The 16286-nt window shown below is 50.7% G+C and overlaps 1 protein-coding gene and 1 long non-coding RNA gene across 2 annotated transcripts in view; both read right to left on the minus strand.

The window, feature by feature from the left end:
- Positions 1–16286, minus strand: part of LOC144722609 (relaxin receptor 1-like) — a 320166-nt gene that overhangs the window by 166662 nt on the left and 137218 nt on the right. The window lies entirely within an intron of this gene.
- Positions 10068–15499, minus strand: LOC144722611 (uncharacterized). Its single transcript, XR_013586073.1, has 2 exons — positions 15449–15499; positions 10068–10519 (listed from the first exon to the last, which is right to left on the minus strand). It is a non-coding gene; the product is annotated as an uncharacterized LOC144722611 (long non-coding RNA).

Raw genomic sequence — 16286 nt, forward strand, 5'->3', positions numbered from 1 at the left:
GTGTTCAATTACTATTATAGGGTCGGTAGATAATAAAATTATAGCGATTAGACAGTATTATTGTAGCGCGGGGGGGGGGGGGGTTAACGGCCGCAGTACCCAGCCTCAGCCGGGTGGGCAATCTAGGCGAGGCCGGAGGCTCTGCACGGTACGAGGCCTCGACAGGCAACTCTGTCAGGCGTCGACTTTGTGGTATAAACTCGATATACCCAGCGTTGCCCGGGGGAAAAATACATTTAAAATCTTCTGAAAACTTTAAAACATAACATCCCAATGAAAATACAACTGTGTAATTAAAACTCTAAACCCGACCGCGCCAAGAATCGATTCTCTGAATCGCGAAAAGGAATCGAAGGTTGTAGATTCATTTAGAATCGCCTTATTTCCGTTTAATATAAGTTGGTTATAGAGTTGATATAAACTGCTACGAATGGGAAATATCCGGCGTTGACCAGGGCTAAAATATAATTAAAAACTCCTGAAAACTTTAAAACATAACATACAAATGCAAATAAAACTCTGTAATTAAAAATAGAAACCTCCTATGCGCCAGGAATCGATTCTTTGAATCGCGCAAAGCAATCATCGAAGGTTGTAGATTCCTTTAGGATCGCCCTTAACATGTGGTGAGGGCGAGAGTGGTGAGGGCGAGAGTGGTGAGGGCGAGAGTGGTGAGGGCGAGAGTGGTGAGGGCGAGAGTGGTGAGGGCGAGAGTGGTGAGGGCGAGAGTGGTGAGGGCGAGAGTGGTGAGGGCGAGAGTGGTGAGGGCGAGAGTGGTGAGGGCGAGAGTGGTGAGGGCGAGAGTGGTGAGGGCGAGAGTGGTGAGGGCGAGAGTGGTGAGGGCGAGAGTGGTGAGGGCGAGAGTGGTGAGGGCGAGAGTGGTGAGGGCGAGAGTGGTGAGGGCGAGAGTGGTGAGGGCGAGAGTGGCGGGTGGCGAGGGTGAGTGGTGATTAGTGAGTGGTGAGTGGTGATTAGTGAGTGGTGAGTGGTGATTAGTGAGTGGTGAGTGGTGATTAGTGAGTGGTGAGTGGTGATTAGTGAGTGGTGAGTGGTGATTAGTGAGTGGTGAGTGGTGATTAGTGAGTGGTGAGTGGTGATTAGTGAGTGGTGAGTGGTGATTAGTGAGTGGTGAGTGGTGATTAGTGAGTGGTGAGTGGTGATTAGTGAGTGGTGAGTGGTGAGCGAGAGCGGTGAGCGAGAGCGGTGAGCGAGAGCGGTGAGCGAGAGCGGTGAGCGAGAGCGGTGAGCGAGAGCGGTGAGCGAGAGCGGTGAGCGAGAGCGGTGAGCGAGAGCGGTGAGCGAGAGCGGTGAGCGAGAGCGGTGAGCGAGAGCGGTGAGCGAGAGCGGTGAGCGAGAGCGGTGAGCGAGAGCGGTGAGCGAGAGCGGTGAGCGAGAGCGGTGAGCGAGAGCGGTGAGCGAGAGCGGTGAGCGAGAGCGGTGAGCGAGAGCGGTGAGCGAGAGCGGTGAGCGAGAGCGGTGAGCGAGAGCGGTGAGCGAGAGCGGTGAGCGAGAGCGGTGAGCGAGAGCGGTGAGCGAGAGCGGTGAGCGAGAGCGGTGAGCGAGAGCGGTGAGCGAGAGCGGTGAGCGAGAGCGGTGAGCGAGAGCGGTGAGCGAGAGCGGTGAGCGAGAGCGGTGAGCGAGAGCGGTGAGCGAGAGCGGTGAGCGAGAGCGGTGAGCGAGAGCGGTGAGCGAGAGCGGTGAGCGAGAGCGGTGAGCGAGAGCGGTGAGCGAGAGCGGTGAGCGAGAGCGGTGAGCGAGAGCGGTGAGCGAGAGCGGTGAGCGAGAGCGGTGAGCGAGAGCGGTGAGCGAGAGCGGTGAGCGAGAGCGGTGAGCGAGAGCGGTGAGCGAGAGCGGTGAGCGAGAGCGGTGAGCGAGAGCGGTGAGCGAGAGCGGTGAGCGAGAGCGGTGAGCGAGAGCGGTGAGCGAGAGCGGTGAGCGAGAGCGGTGAGCGAGAGCGGTGAGCGAGAGCGGTGAGCGAGAGCGGTGAGCGAGAGCGGTGAGCGAGAGCGGTGAGCGAGAGCGGTGAGCGAGAGCGGTGAGCGAGAGCGGTGAGCGAGAGCGGTGAGCGAGAGCGGTGAGCGAGAGCGGTGAGCGAGAGCGGTGAGCGAGAGCGGTGAGCGAGAGCGGTGAGCGAGACGGTGAGCGAGAGCGGTGAGCGAGAGCGGTGAGCGAGAGCGGTGAGCGAGAGCGGTGAGCGAGAGCGGTGAGCGAGAGCGGTGAGCGAGAGCGGTGAGCGAGAGCGGTGAGCGAGAGCGGTGAGCGAGAGCGGTGAGCGAGAGCGGTGAGCGAGAGCGGTGAGCGAGAGCGGTGAGCGAGAGCGGTGAGGCGAGAGCGGTGAGGGAGAGCGGTGAGGGAGAGCGGTGAGGGAGAGCGGTGAGGGAGAGCGGTGAGGGAGAGCGGTGAGGGAGAGCGGTGAGGGAGAGCGGTGAGGGAGAGCGGTGAGGGAGAGCGGTGAGGGAGAGCGGTGAGGGAGAGCGGTGAGGGAGAGCGGTGAGGGAGAGCGGTGAGGGAGAGCGGTGAGGGAGAGCGGTGAGGGAGAGCGGTGAGGGAGAGCGGTGAGGGAGAGCGGTGAGGGAGAGCGGTGAGGGAGAGCGGTGAGGGAGAGCGGTGAGGGAGAGCGGTGAGGGAGAGCGGTGAGGGAGAGCGGTGAGGGAGAGCGGTGAGGGAGAGCGGTGAGGGAGAGCGGTGAGGGAGAGCGGTGAGGGAGAGCGGTGAGGGAGAGCGGTGAGGGAGAGCGGTGAGGGAGAGCGGTGAGGGAGAGCGGTGAGGGAGAGCGGTGAGGGAGAGCGGTGAGGGAGAGCGGTGAGGGAGAGCGGTGAGGGAGAGCGGTGAGGGAGAGCGGTGAGGGAGAGCGGTGAGGGAGAGCGGTGAGGGAGAGCGGTGAGGGAGAGCGGTGAGGGAGAGCGGTGAGGGAGAGCGGTGAGGGAGAGCGGTGAGGGAGAGCGGTGAGGGAGAGCGGTGAGGGAGAGCGGTGAGGGAGAGCGGTGAGGGAGAGCGGTGAGGGAGAGCGGTGAGGGAGAGCGGTGAGGGAGAGCGGTGAGGGAGAGCGGTGAGGGAGAGCGGTGAGGGAGAGCGGTGAGGGAGAGCGGTGAGGGAGAGCGGTGCGGGAGAGCGGTGCGGGAGAGCGGTGCGGGAGAGCGGTGCGGGAGAGCGGTGAGGGAGAGCGGTGAGGGAGAGCGGTGAGGGAGAGCGGTGAGGGAGAGCGGTGAGGGAGAGCGGTGAGGGAGAGCGGTGAGGGAGAGCGGTGAGGGAGAGCGGTGAGGGAGAGCGGTGAGGGAGAGCGGTGAGGGAGAGCGGTGAGGGAGAGCGGTGAGGGAGAGCGGTGAGGGAGAGCGGTGAGGGAGAGCGGTGAGGGAGAGCGGTGAGGGAGAGCGGTGAGGGAGAGCGGTGAGGGAGAGCGGTGAGGGAGAGCGGTGAGGGAGAGCGGTGAGGGAGAGCGGTGAGGGAGAGCGGTGAGGGAGAGCGGTGAGGGAGAGCGGTGAGGGAGAGTGGTGGTTGTTATTGGTGATTAGTGAGGGGTGAGTGGTGAGGGTGAGCGTGAGTGGTGAGGTTGAGTGGTGAGCAGTGAGGGTGAGTGGTGATTGGTGAGGGTGTGATTGGTGAGGATGAGTGGTGAGGGTGAGTAGTGAGGGTGAGTGGTTGTTGTGAGGGTGAGTGGTTGTTGTGAGGGTGCGTGGTGAGGGTTTAGTGGTAAGAGTGAGTGGTGAGGGTGAGTGACGGTTGTGAGAGGTGATTAGTGAGTGGTGAGGGTGAGTGGTGAGGGTTAGTGGTGAGGGTGAGTGGCGGTTGTGAGTGGTGATTAGTGAGGGGTGAGTGGTGAGGGTGATTGTTGAGGGTGAGTGGTGAGTAGTGAGCGTGACTGGTGAGTGGTGAGGGTGAGTGGTGAGGGAGAGTGGTGAGGGAGAGTGGTGAGGGTGAATGGTGAGGGTGAATGGTGATTGGTGAGGGTGAGTGGCAGTTGTGAGTGGTGATTAGTGAGAGGTGAGTGTGAGTGTGAGTGGTGAGGTTGAGTGGTGAGCGGTGAGGGTGAGCAGTGAGGGTGAGTGGTGATTGGTGAGGGTGCGATTGGTGAGGATGAGTAGTGAGGGTTAGTGGTTGTTGTGAGGGTGCGTGGTGAGGGTGAGTGGTAAGAGTGAGTGGTGAGGGTGAGTGACGGTTGTGAGAGGTGATTAGTGAGTGGTGAAGGTGAGTGGTGAGGGTTAGTGGTGAGCATGAGTGGTGAGGGTTAGTGTTGAGCGTGAGTGGTGAGGGTGAGTGGTGATTGTTGAGGGTGTGATTGGTGAGGATGAGTGGTGAGTGGTCAGGGTGAGTGGTGAGGGTGAGTGGTGAGGGTGAGTGGTCAGGGTGAGTGGTCAGGGTGAGTGGTCAGGGTGAGTGGTGAGGGAGAGTGGTGAGGGAGAGTGGTGAGGGAGAATGGTGAGGGTGAGTGGCAAGTGGTGAGGGTGAGTGGTGATTGGTGAGGGTGTGATTGGTGAGGATTCGTGGTGAGTGGTGAGGGTGAGTAGTGAGGGTGAGTGCTGAGCGGTGAGGGTGAGTGGTTGTTGTGAGGGTGAGTGGTGAGTGGTGAGAGTGAGTGGTGAGGGTGAGTTGTGAGGGCGAGTGGTGATTGTTGAGGGTGTGATTGGTGAGGATGAGTGGTGAGTAGTGAGGGTGAGTGGTGACGGTGAGTGGTGAGGGTGAGTGTTGAGGGTGAGTGGTGAGTGGTGAGTGGTGAGGGTGAGTGGCGGTTATGAGTGGTGATTAGTGAGGGGTGAGTGGTGAGGGTGAGCGTGAGTGGTGAGGGCGAGCAGTGCGGGTGAGTGGTGATTGGTGAGGGTGTGATTGGTGAGGGTGTGATTGGTGAGGATGAGTGGTGAGTGGTCAGGGTGAGTGGTGAGGGTGAGTGGTTGTTGTGAGGGTGAGTGGTGAGGATGAGTGGTGAGGGTGAGTGGCGGTTGTGAGTGGTGATGGGTGAGTGGTGAGCGGTGAGGGGTGAGGGCGAGTGCTGAGAGAGTGGTTAGTTTTGAGGGTGAGTGGTGAGGTTGAGTGGTGAGGGTTAGTGGAGAGTGGTGAGTGGTGATTGGTCAGTGGTGATTGGTGAGGATGAATGGTGAGTAGTGAGGGTGAAGTTGAGTGGTGAGGGTGAGTGGTGAGGCTGAATGGTGAGGGTGAATGGTGAGAGGTGAGGGTGGTTGGTGAGTGGTGAGTTGTTAGGGTGAATGGTGAATAGTGAGTGGGAGTGGTGAGTGGTGAGGATGAGTGGTAAGGGTGAGTTGTGAGTGGTGAATGGTGAGGGTGAATGATGAGTACAGTCAATATGCACTGCTGTTATCATACCAGGTACCACCACCACAATATGTACTCCTCTCATCATAGCAGATACCACCACAGCAGTATGCACTGCTGTAATCATAGCAGGTTCCACCACAATATGCACTGCTGTCATCATAACAGGTACCAACACAGCAGTATTCACTGCTGTAGTGATAGCAGGTACGACCTCAGTCGGTATACACTGCTGTAGCGATAGTAGATACTGCTATCGAGTTGGTAGATACCGCTATAGTAAATACTAAAACAGTCAGTATATACCGCTACAGTCAGTCAATACTGCAACAGTCAGTATATACTACTATACAGTCAGTACATACTACCACGGTGAGTAGCTACTAGAGTCAGTAGATACTATTATAGAGTGAGTAGATACTGCTATAGATTTTGTAGTTACTACTATAGTCAGTGGATACAACTATAGTCAGCAGATACTATACAGTTAGTCGTTACGAGTATATAGTCGGTAGATACTACTGTAGGCCCAGTAAATACTACTATGGTCAGTAGTTATTACAGTCACTAAATACTACTACACAGTCAGTAGCTACTACTGGCTCAGTTGATACTACTGTACAGTCAGTAGATACTACTACAGAGTCAATAGATACCACTTCCTCTGTTGTATGTAAGGTGTTGTTAGTATATATACCTACGAGGGGTAAAGATATTTTTTGAGGGGGGGGGGAGACCACAATTTTCGGAAACATTTTGACATCAACTATTTACCCTACACTTTCTACAACTTTTTGGACTTGTGAAAGCCTCTTATATTTGTTGGTGGAGAAATGTACAAACAGCCCACCGGGCTTTGACAATACCTTAGTATCTGTGTATATATATGTAAGGTTTTTAAGAAATATATTTTTCACCCGGGAAAAGCCGGGTACTTCCGCTAGTGAGCTATAAAGCTCTTTTTTCACAGATGTCCAGGACCAATAATTCGTCGTGGCCAATGCTCCTGATACCACCACACACTTGGCCATTGCTTCTTTCCTTCTGCCAGATCCCGTGAATGGTGCCAAGTTTGACCCCCGATCTCCATTATCCCCTCTTACAGTGCCCCACCATTTGGATTCAGTGCTTCCCTTTGGTCACTGAGATCTGGGTGCCACTCCAATGCCCTTTCCAGTAAAAAATTCCCTACTCCAAAATGTTCATCCTTCACCTATCACAACCATATCTTCCTGATTATATTTGAGATTATGTTTCTGTAAAAAAGTTTTTTGGTTCGATCGCGTAAAATATAAATGTGTCGTTAATCCACCACCACCCGACGCAGCCAATTAGTAAGGTTTGTCACGAACAAAACGTGTCAAATAATTACTAATTCAGCACACCGGTTGTGTGTGTTGGAGAGTAAACCCACAACATTTACAATTTGATTATGACATTGTGCTCATGATTAAAACCAGCTTCATCAGGCGATTTGCCAGAATTGAGGGAGTTTTCCTGTTTCCAGTCTTAAATACTGTAAAGTACATGTCATCACTGTGAGCCTATCAGGTGCAAGGATCAGAGGGGGTTAACGACACATTTACACGATCAAACCCAAAACAATGTTTTATTATGCGTAATGCCCGAAAAATAACCCCAAGCCAATAGGCAACCTAAGGGCTATTTGAAAATAAACAAAGGTCTCCGATTGGTAGAAAGAGGCCTCCACGGTGATTGATCGCGAGGCAGACTTTTAAAGAGATTAGAGAAATAACGTTTAAACGAGATCCATCAGGAAAACAAAGAGTATCCGTTAGAGGGGTAGTACAGGGAGATTGGCTAAGGGAAAAACAACGACAAGAAGGTTCCAGAAAGAGGGCTGAGGAATATAAAAGGGGAGAGCATGGAGAGTGGAGACGTTCGGGAGGAAGTTACAAGCTGGAAGACAACCACGAAGCCTATGGTCTCGTATTATGGCTGTGTCCCAATAAAGTGGCTCTTATTACATCGTCGTCAGAGTCGTTACATATGGATAACATTGGTCGTGAAAGGTGACGTGTTAAACCTGCAATTATTGTTTTGACTTACAGCTTTCGTGACTAGGAATTCATATTCTTTGGGTCTTTCGGTAAAGCCACGTAGATAGGTTCAAAAAAAATAACAAAAAACTACGACGTTTCGATCGCTACACAAGCAATCATTGAAAGGACGTGATCAACTAGTTTAAGCCATAACTGGCTGTGATGTTCCCATCCTGCCACCTTCCGATGTTAGTTGTTATTTTCGGCTCTCCGTTTTTACATTGACAGGTTACATTTTTCACACCAACACAGCCACCTCCGCGCGCCGACCTCGATGTGGCGGGGGCTCTGCGATCTTACATTAACATGCTAATCTCTCACATTAACATTGCCACCTCAGCGCCTTGGGAGGCCGCTCTGAGCCCCCATTAACATGCTAATTATTACCTGGCAGCCCTTTAATTGGTGGAAACCCACCACCAGCGCCGTCGATGACCATCACTTACATTAACTGCCCCGCCCATGCTGCTGACTCTTGGGCTACGCCCATAATAAACCTTTATAAACCGTTTGCCTTTAGAGGCTAACCCCCTTTTCCTGATGGCGACCGCTTGTGTTGCGATCAAAACGTCGTAGTTTTTTGTTATTTTCTTTCAACCCATCTACGAGACATTAACGAAAGACCCAAATAATCTGCAATTAATTGTTGGCCTTATTATATTCTGAATGTACCATTCTGTGAAATGCTTAGCATTCTCATCATGCACATGTAAAAAAAAAACAAAGGTTCCTTTTGCAGTTGCTTTGCTCAGCTCCAACTCTGACCTCTAGAATAACAGACATTGCTACTCAATTAAAAACAATATAAAAAATACAACAGTGAGACTCGTGAACTACAAATGTAATGACTAGCCGGTTCTGCTTTCTACTCAATAATTGCCTCCAAATAGGGTAATTTATATTGGCTAGAAATTGTAATTAATTATATTATAAAAAGTAACTGCACGAACTACATGCTTTGGGTTGTTTCTCCCAGTACTTGCTTCCAATAAAAACAATAGCAATACGAATAAAGCAACAGCAATAATAAAATAATATCAATAATAATAAAGCACTAGTAATAATACAATAGCAATAATAAAACAATAGCAATAATTAAAAGGAAAATAGTAATAATAAGAATAAAAATGTATAGCCCTGGCTGTTTGACCATACTTCTCCACGCTAATCAATAAGGGTAGGGCAAAGGAGAATCCTGGGCCGATTCAAATATCACTCGCTACTGATGTTAGCTACGGACAGGAATCGAACTTGGGTGATCAGGCTCAAGGTACAGCCCACTGACCACTGCGCAACCACTCCACCCCAATTAATGTAAATGTAATTTCTCTATCCAAAAATTATGTTGTCCCATGTTTTTTTAACAACATTACTTAACCGAAGGTTGTGCTAAGCCAGTAACTGTGTGTACAGTTGTATTATATCAAACACGTTGTTTTTTGTGATACTGTACAGAAATTGTAGGGCAACTATAAAAAAGGTCTGTCTTGCAAGGCCAATATGTTGCTATCTTGCAACAATATTTTATTTGATTTTCAGGATTGATTTTTTTTCAGAGATGGGATACACTGGATTTCTTTGATAAAATGGAAGCTATATTTGCTTTAGTTTTTTTATGCTGCACGTGCTGTACGTGCAAATGTATCAGACGTAACAACAGACACCATTGATAATGGTCCATTGCCAAGCTCAATCCACTGATGAATTATGTCCTCCCGTAGGCGTTACATCCCTTGGCTGTCACTCCATTGTCATCCTTGGCCATTGGTTACCGTCCCATATAGAGAGACGTGTCCTTGCCAACCCCATCCACTTTTATTTAGCAAATAAATGAGCAATGCGTTTCCCTCATATCTCCATTTCTCCACATAATACATATAATGATTTCTACAACCCATGAGCCACACACTGCCTCAATAGTTAGAATGATGTCGTTAACTTGGCCGTTAATGACAATGTAACAAAATAACTGGTATCCAATTATCAAATACATATCCCTGTTTTCATTGTGTTCACAATGGCGGAATTGGCATATACTAGGTAATAACCTTTTTTATGCCTATGTTCACTTTGATAAAAAAAATTACAATAATTGCTTAAAGCAATTAAAATATGGATATCGTATCATCAGCCGCCTCTTGTTCTCATTTGAGCACAGAAGCAGCAGAAGTCACGTTCAGAGTTCTCAAGCCATGCGCCTTCGAGCAGAGTCCAGCTAATCAAGTTAAAGTTCGAGTGATTGCCAGAAATAAAGAGCACGGAGGCAGTGGTCATCTCCCGTTTACAGCCCCTGAGACAGCGGCATAAATTCTACATTAAATATTCCTCAGAGTGGTGCTCTTTCTATTATCGTGTTTTTTGTATCGTTTCATGTTGTAAACTTCTTATCCCGTGCCCATACTAGACATCCGTGAAAAAGAGCTTCATAGCTTATCGGATTCTCCCAGGATAAATAAATATTGTGATACGTTCTGTTGACCCCAGGATTTGAACTTACAATCTTCTGCTTTACTGTGCGACTCAGAAATATACCCGATGTATGTTGACCAAAACAATTATGAATTTCATCAAATTATGAGATTGCGTTGCATTTAAAAGTCATAATCTGGTCTTAACTTTAATAACTTATGAATTCAAGATATAAACCTCGATGTAAACTGTCACGTTGCCTGATCAGGAGGGCTGATGGTTGGGGTGTATAGAGTTGCGCTGGTGTTCGACCACTCAGAGCCCTGGCTGTTAGGGATGTCAGCTTTTTTATTACAGCCGTGGAGCAGGCTACCACAAAGAACATCAACTGAACAAGAATCAATACAAGATCATCCACACACATCCACTCACACCTACGGTCCCTACCGCTTCCCTGAGACACACACAGAAGCTTTTGGGGGGGGGGGGGAAGGAGGGGTCGTCCACCTCCCCTACGCAACTCTATTTCAGAGTTTCCACATTCCTCCTCCAGGGGTTTCCCCCTCCCCTATTCAACTCTGCTTCACAGAGTTCCAGTCCTCGGACAGTGGGAGATGTCCGTGGGCAGCCCAAGCAGCCACCCCGGTAACCCGATGGCAACCGACTTCGCTCTCGGCCAGTGCCAGGCTGCAACTCGCTTGCTTCCCTGCTCCTGACGCTCCTGGCATGCTCTTGTGGTCCCAGACGTCCCACCGGCCCTGATTCACTCCCCAGGTCGGCCGCTGGAAACATAACAACAATACCGTCACCTAATGTTTGCCTGTCCGATATCTATTCTGTAGAGTTGGAGACAGCACTCCGTGACAATGCCCTGGTCCTCACTCGTGTCGCTCCTTGAGGGTGGGAGCTCGCCCAGCCACTCCTGCTGCTGCCGCCGCCGCTGCTGCGTCTGAATTGCACGCCCACACTGCCGATTCGGGCTCTCCTTTTATGGGGCTGCGCAGCCCATTGTTCGGTCCCTGGGCCAATCCCGTGAGAGGTCCGTCTATAAATAGCCTACGTTTCCCTAGACCTGGTTGACGTGTTCTTCCCCAAAACCCATTCCCACACCGGTCTGACCACACTCTCTCCAGTTCACGGGGTAGGCTTCACGCACTCTGCCACAATGCCTCCCCCCTTCAAAAGTTGAGGCTCCCTCAACTCTCCCTTGCGTAGTGCGCTGAAGCATCCTTAATCAGGTGGGGACCCAGTCTCGCTTCGACTCAGGAAATCCGCCCCTACATTCTCACATCCTTTGAGAACCCTCACAGGCGTGTTATCTGTCACCATGATGTGGAAGGTTCTGTATTGCCTGGTCTACTTGTGAGTACCCAATTATACCTTTGCAAGAGGTTCCACACTTGTTGCTCTTGTTGGGGCCTCAGGTCAGTGCCAACACTAACGTCCCTCCACCTCTCTTCTACATCCTGTGGTTATGATACCAGACCAATTTCTGGTTCCTCGCCTACCTCCCCATCTTCAGCCAAGCAAATGTTACTCCCCATCACTGCCTCCAAGTGGGCGATGCCACATCCCTTCACCTCCATATCAGGCTTCAAAGCAGGGGGCGTTTATCTCTTAATATATTTATTAAGGATGTTGGCATGGTACAGCCTTTCAATCCCATTGACCTCTACCCTGTAATCTGCCACTTCCACCTTTCCAATTACCTTATATGGACCTTTCCATCCCAACAGCAGTTTGTTTTGCTCAGTAGGCAACAACAGTAGAACGAAATCACCTAATATCAGGTTCCGGTCTTTAGCCCGTCGATTATATAATCGCTTCTGCTTCCCTGCAGCTGTCCTCAAGACTCTCTAGCCAATTGGCAGGTTTGCTCTAGCCTCTGCCGGAGCTCAAAAACATGCTGGTAGGTCGTCTCCACCTCTTCCTCAGTCTCGTCTTTTGAGCAGTGTTTTAAGTATACTTAGGGCTCCCACGCACCGAGCGACCATACAACAACTCGAATGGGGCAAACCCCAAGCTTTCTTGTAGTGCTTCTCTGTAGGCAAAAAGTAAGGCTAGTAAATATCTGTCCCACATGCGAGGGTGCTCTGATGACATACGTCGCAGCATGTTCTCAAACATCCCATTAAATCTTTCGACCAGCCCATTACATTTTGGGTTATAAGGGGTCGTCCACAGTTCTGACAGACAGGAGTCTGCTGATCTCCTTAATCAAATCTGTTGTAAATTGTGCCCCTCTATCTGTCAATCTCAGTGGGTACCCCAATGCGACCGAAGATTTCGACCATCACTTCTGCCACTTCAGCAGTCTCAAGCGTAGTCCACCAACGTTAACATGTATCAGTGTCCCCTTTCCGTCACTGAAAGAGGTCCGACTAAATCAACACCCACCCGTTGAAAAGGTGTGTCAATCAATGGCATCTGCCCTAATGGTACCTTACTTACTCTGCCCTTTGCAACTGTCCGTTGACAGATATCACATGATTGACAATAACGCTCTATGTCTCTGGCCACTCCGGGCCAATAGAAATGTGCCACTACGCGAGTCAGCGTTCACCTAACGCCCATGTGCCCAGCCATCAAAGAATCATGTGCTAAAGCCATCACTTGATTCCGTAATTTCTGTGGGACAATCAACTGCGTGAACATTTTCCCATTGTTCACCCTTGGACTCTGGAATTTTCTTTGTAAAACAGCATTAATTACCACATGTTGGCTAGAAGTCCCATTGGCGGTTTCAAGGGCCCGATCTAGCTTAGCTTTTTCCCACAAAGTTGTTAAACTCGGATATGAGGTATGTAGTTCCTTCAGTTCTTGTGATGTCATCTGCTGCCCTCCTATGGCTAACACCTTTAAGGGTTTCACCGGCATTTTGGCCTTCTTTGCTTGCTCACGAGTAACCACAAGTTGGGCAATTTTTGCCCCTCTAGTGTTCACCCTAGCCTCATGTTGCTGAAGCCGAGTCGTATCAGGGTCTCCCGGCTGCCGTGGCCCGACACATTCCAATCACTACAAACAATGGGTGGTCCATGTGTAGGGGTTATTACGGGAGAAACGGCGAACAAGAAACACAGGGGTGTCGGCACCCGCACACACGGGTGGCCACACCGACGTCCGCATCCGTTATCCCCCACGACCCCGCCCCTCTGAGGGGATCTCTATAAAAGGCGGGGAGCCAGAGAGCTCGAGGCCAGTTCGACACGAAGCTGACCAGTGAAGAATGAAGACTCGGAGATTAGGCCCTGGGACTCCCCTGTCTCGCTGCCCTTGTCAGGGCCGAGCTGGGTAAGCCAGCGGCACGGCCCAAGAGCTCCCGGACCTCTGCCCTTGTGAGGGCAAGGCCGGCTTAGCTGGTGCCGAGATCTGTGCTTACCAGGGCCAGATCAGACAGCCTCCCGTAGCCCATTAGAGGAGGACTGGGGAACAGGACAGAGGGCTTAGTACTAGGGTGGGTTTCCCATAGTACGGGTGAAGGGGCCGTTACCCCTTCAACTATTGTGTCTGTCCCTGAGTTAATAAAAAGAGTGTGCCTCAACTCCGACCTCGTCTCCTCGAAGTCACTACACATGCATAACACTTGCACAACCCCCTTTAAGAATGGAGAGTGGATTTCCACTCTTGCAAGTGGACACTGACATGCTGTCCCATCCATCAATACGCACAAGCTTGTTCTCCCTTCCAAGCAGCATTCCTCCACGTACTTCCGATCCACCACGATTCAACTACAGCCCGTTTCTCTCAGGACAGAGACTGCATGCTGTTTACTACCTGAATGAATAAACCCTGGTTGCGTCGGATAGTGCCGACTGTCCGCCCACATTCCTAACACGGGAACTGCTGTTCCATCTTGCAACACAGCGAACTGCCTAGCCCTCCCAGTTGTCACCCCTGCCTCTCCCACCAAGCCAGTATGGGGCTTTACATCCCTGCCCACTGGTTGGCCTATTTTCTGACAAAACCTCGCAATATGCCCTGCTCTCCCACAGAGGTAACACTTCATGGGTTTATAAGAGTCATTGCCTTCCCCCTTTGTCTCATGTCCTCTAACTGGTTTCTCCTCTGTACCTGGTTTGGCAAATCCAGGCCCACTTTTAGAAAGCTCTCGTCAACAAAAGTCGTAGGTTTGGTCCCGTGCTGCTAAGAAATGTTCGGCCAATTCCACCACTGTTTGGATATCTTTGGGGATCCGCTCTCGCAGGAATATTGCTAAGTCCTTTGGGCTTGCTCTCTTAGCAACAGATCGACCAGACCTTCGTATGTCTTTTCAACCCGAGCCAGTTTGATCCATCTTGTCAGATAATGTCGTGCTCTCACCACAAACTGGCTAAAGTTTCCCCCTCTCTCTGGTTTAGCACCCCGGAATTTACTACGAAAACCCTCTTCATTTAGCTCATACCACTCCATCAATGCAATCTTCAATTTCTCATAATCAGCTGCGTCCTCCCCACTCTACTGATGGTACACCAGCAGTGCCGTTCCACTCAGCAGAGCACCCAAATTAACACCACATTCATTCATTAGCCACTTGTGGCACTTGGCATACTGTTCGAACCGCTGCAGGTAAGAATCCATATCCTCCACGTTCTCATAGAACCGAGGAAGCTTGGGCACTGCGGCTTTTGGAAAAGCTGCTGTGGGAGTTGTCGGTACCCCAGCCTCAAGCTTATGTTCCAATTCGATTTTCCACCGTTCAACCTGCAGTCTGTCTTCTCTTTCCTTTTGCATCCACTCCATTTCTATCTCTCTAGTCACCTCCAGCTTCATTTTTTCCTTCTCCAGTTCTATTAATCTGAGTGTTTCTCTTGGGTCCGCTCTCTCATCTCTTAGAAATTTCTCCAGAGCATGTCCTTGTCGCCCTACATCTCGAGCCTCCTTTGTATCCATACTAACCCAATCAATGGTCTAGCCCAACACTATACACAGTCAACCACAACCACGTCCTTGGCTTTTGTTAAAATCAATCCACACCTCGTCTTGGAATCAGATAGCAGTGTTACCAAACCAGTCCTAGAATTAACAAAAGAAGGTCTGAACTGATCCCGGACGATCCCCCAGAAAATGTCACTTTGCCTAATCAGGAGGGCTGATGGTTGGGGTGTATCGAGTTGCGCTGGTGTTCGACCACTCAGAGCCCTGGCTGTTAGGGATGTCAACTTTTTTATTACTCCCCAAGCTGACACCGACCACCACAGGCAGATGAGTTACAGCCGTGAAAGCAGGCTACCACAAAGAACATCAACCGAATAAGAATCAATACAAGATCACCCACACACATCCACTCACACCTACGGCTCCTCCCGTTTCCCCGAGACACACACAGAAGCGTTTGGGGGGGGGGAAGGGGGGTCGTCCATCTCCCCTACGCAACTCTGCTTCAGGAGTTCCCACGTTCCTACTCCAGGGGTTTCCCCCTCCCCTATGCAACTCTGCTTCACAGAGTTCCCATCCTCAGAGAGTGGGAGATGTCCGTGGGCAGCCCAAGCGGCCACCCCGGAAACCGACTTCACTCTCGGCCAGTGCCAGGCTGCAACTCGCTTGCTTCCCTGCTCCTGACATGCTCTTGTGGTCTCTGACGTCCCACCGGCCCTGGTTCACTCCCCAGGTCAGCCACTGGAAACATTTAACAATAATAATACCATCACCTAATGTTTCCCTGTCCGATATCTATTCTGTAGAGTTGGAGACAGCACTCAACTCCTACTTACAGTGCCGATCACCGATCGCCACCGCCGATGCCGCTGCTGCTGCTTCTGAGTTGCGCGCCCACACTGCCGATTCGGGCTCTCCTTTTATGGGGCTGCGCAGCCCATTGTTCAGTCCCTGGGCCAATCCCGTGAGAGGTCCATCTTTAAATAGCCTACGTTTCCCTAGACCTGGTTGGCGTGTTTTCCCCCAAACCCCGTTCCCACACCGGTCTGACCACACTCTCTCTAGCTCATGGGGTAGACTTCACACACTCCGCCACATAAACTGTAACAAGAGGCTGATTACTAGGTCTGTAACAATTTGTCCCCTTGTTATTCAGTGAATTGCAATTCGATTTAAGACTCACATTTTTTTGTTGGGAGAAGTTTAGCAGCCTTTAGTGGCAACAGGGGTCATGTGAAGCCATTACATACAAGCTATAAGAATGGAATATTATTTATTTAACAAGCACGGTTTGATGCATGTATTGTGGACATAACAAATATTGCATCGTTGTTCCCCTACTAATTCTCAAAAGTATTTGTCTCAACACAGCTCACGAGCTAACCAACGCATATGCCCATTCATGACAAGTAACTGAAAGGAACGCATCCCAGGCTACAGCACATATGTACGTTGAACTTTGCCTACCAAGCCAACTGTGCTCATTAGAGGTGCGAAGGAAGGACAACAAACTAAACACAAAAAATCAGTTCTAAAGAAACAACTTTTCAATCTAGATGATTTAAAAGTGCATTGCCCCAGTGGCTTCCTAATATCGGAAGGAAGAGCATTAAAGATGGTGGCAGAAGCGCATGTGAAAGCGCGTGATACAGTGACCTATTTGTTCGATGGCTA

Source organism: Lampetra planeri, chromosome 15 (assembly GCF_965212315.1).
Source record: "Lampetra planeri chromosome 15, kcLamPlan1.2.h2, whole genome shotgun sequence".
Lineage (NCBI taxonomy): Eukaryota > Metazoa > Chordata > Hyperoartia > Petromyzontiformes > Petromyzontidae > Lampetra > Lampetra planeri.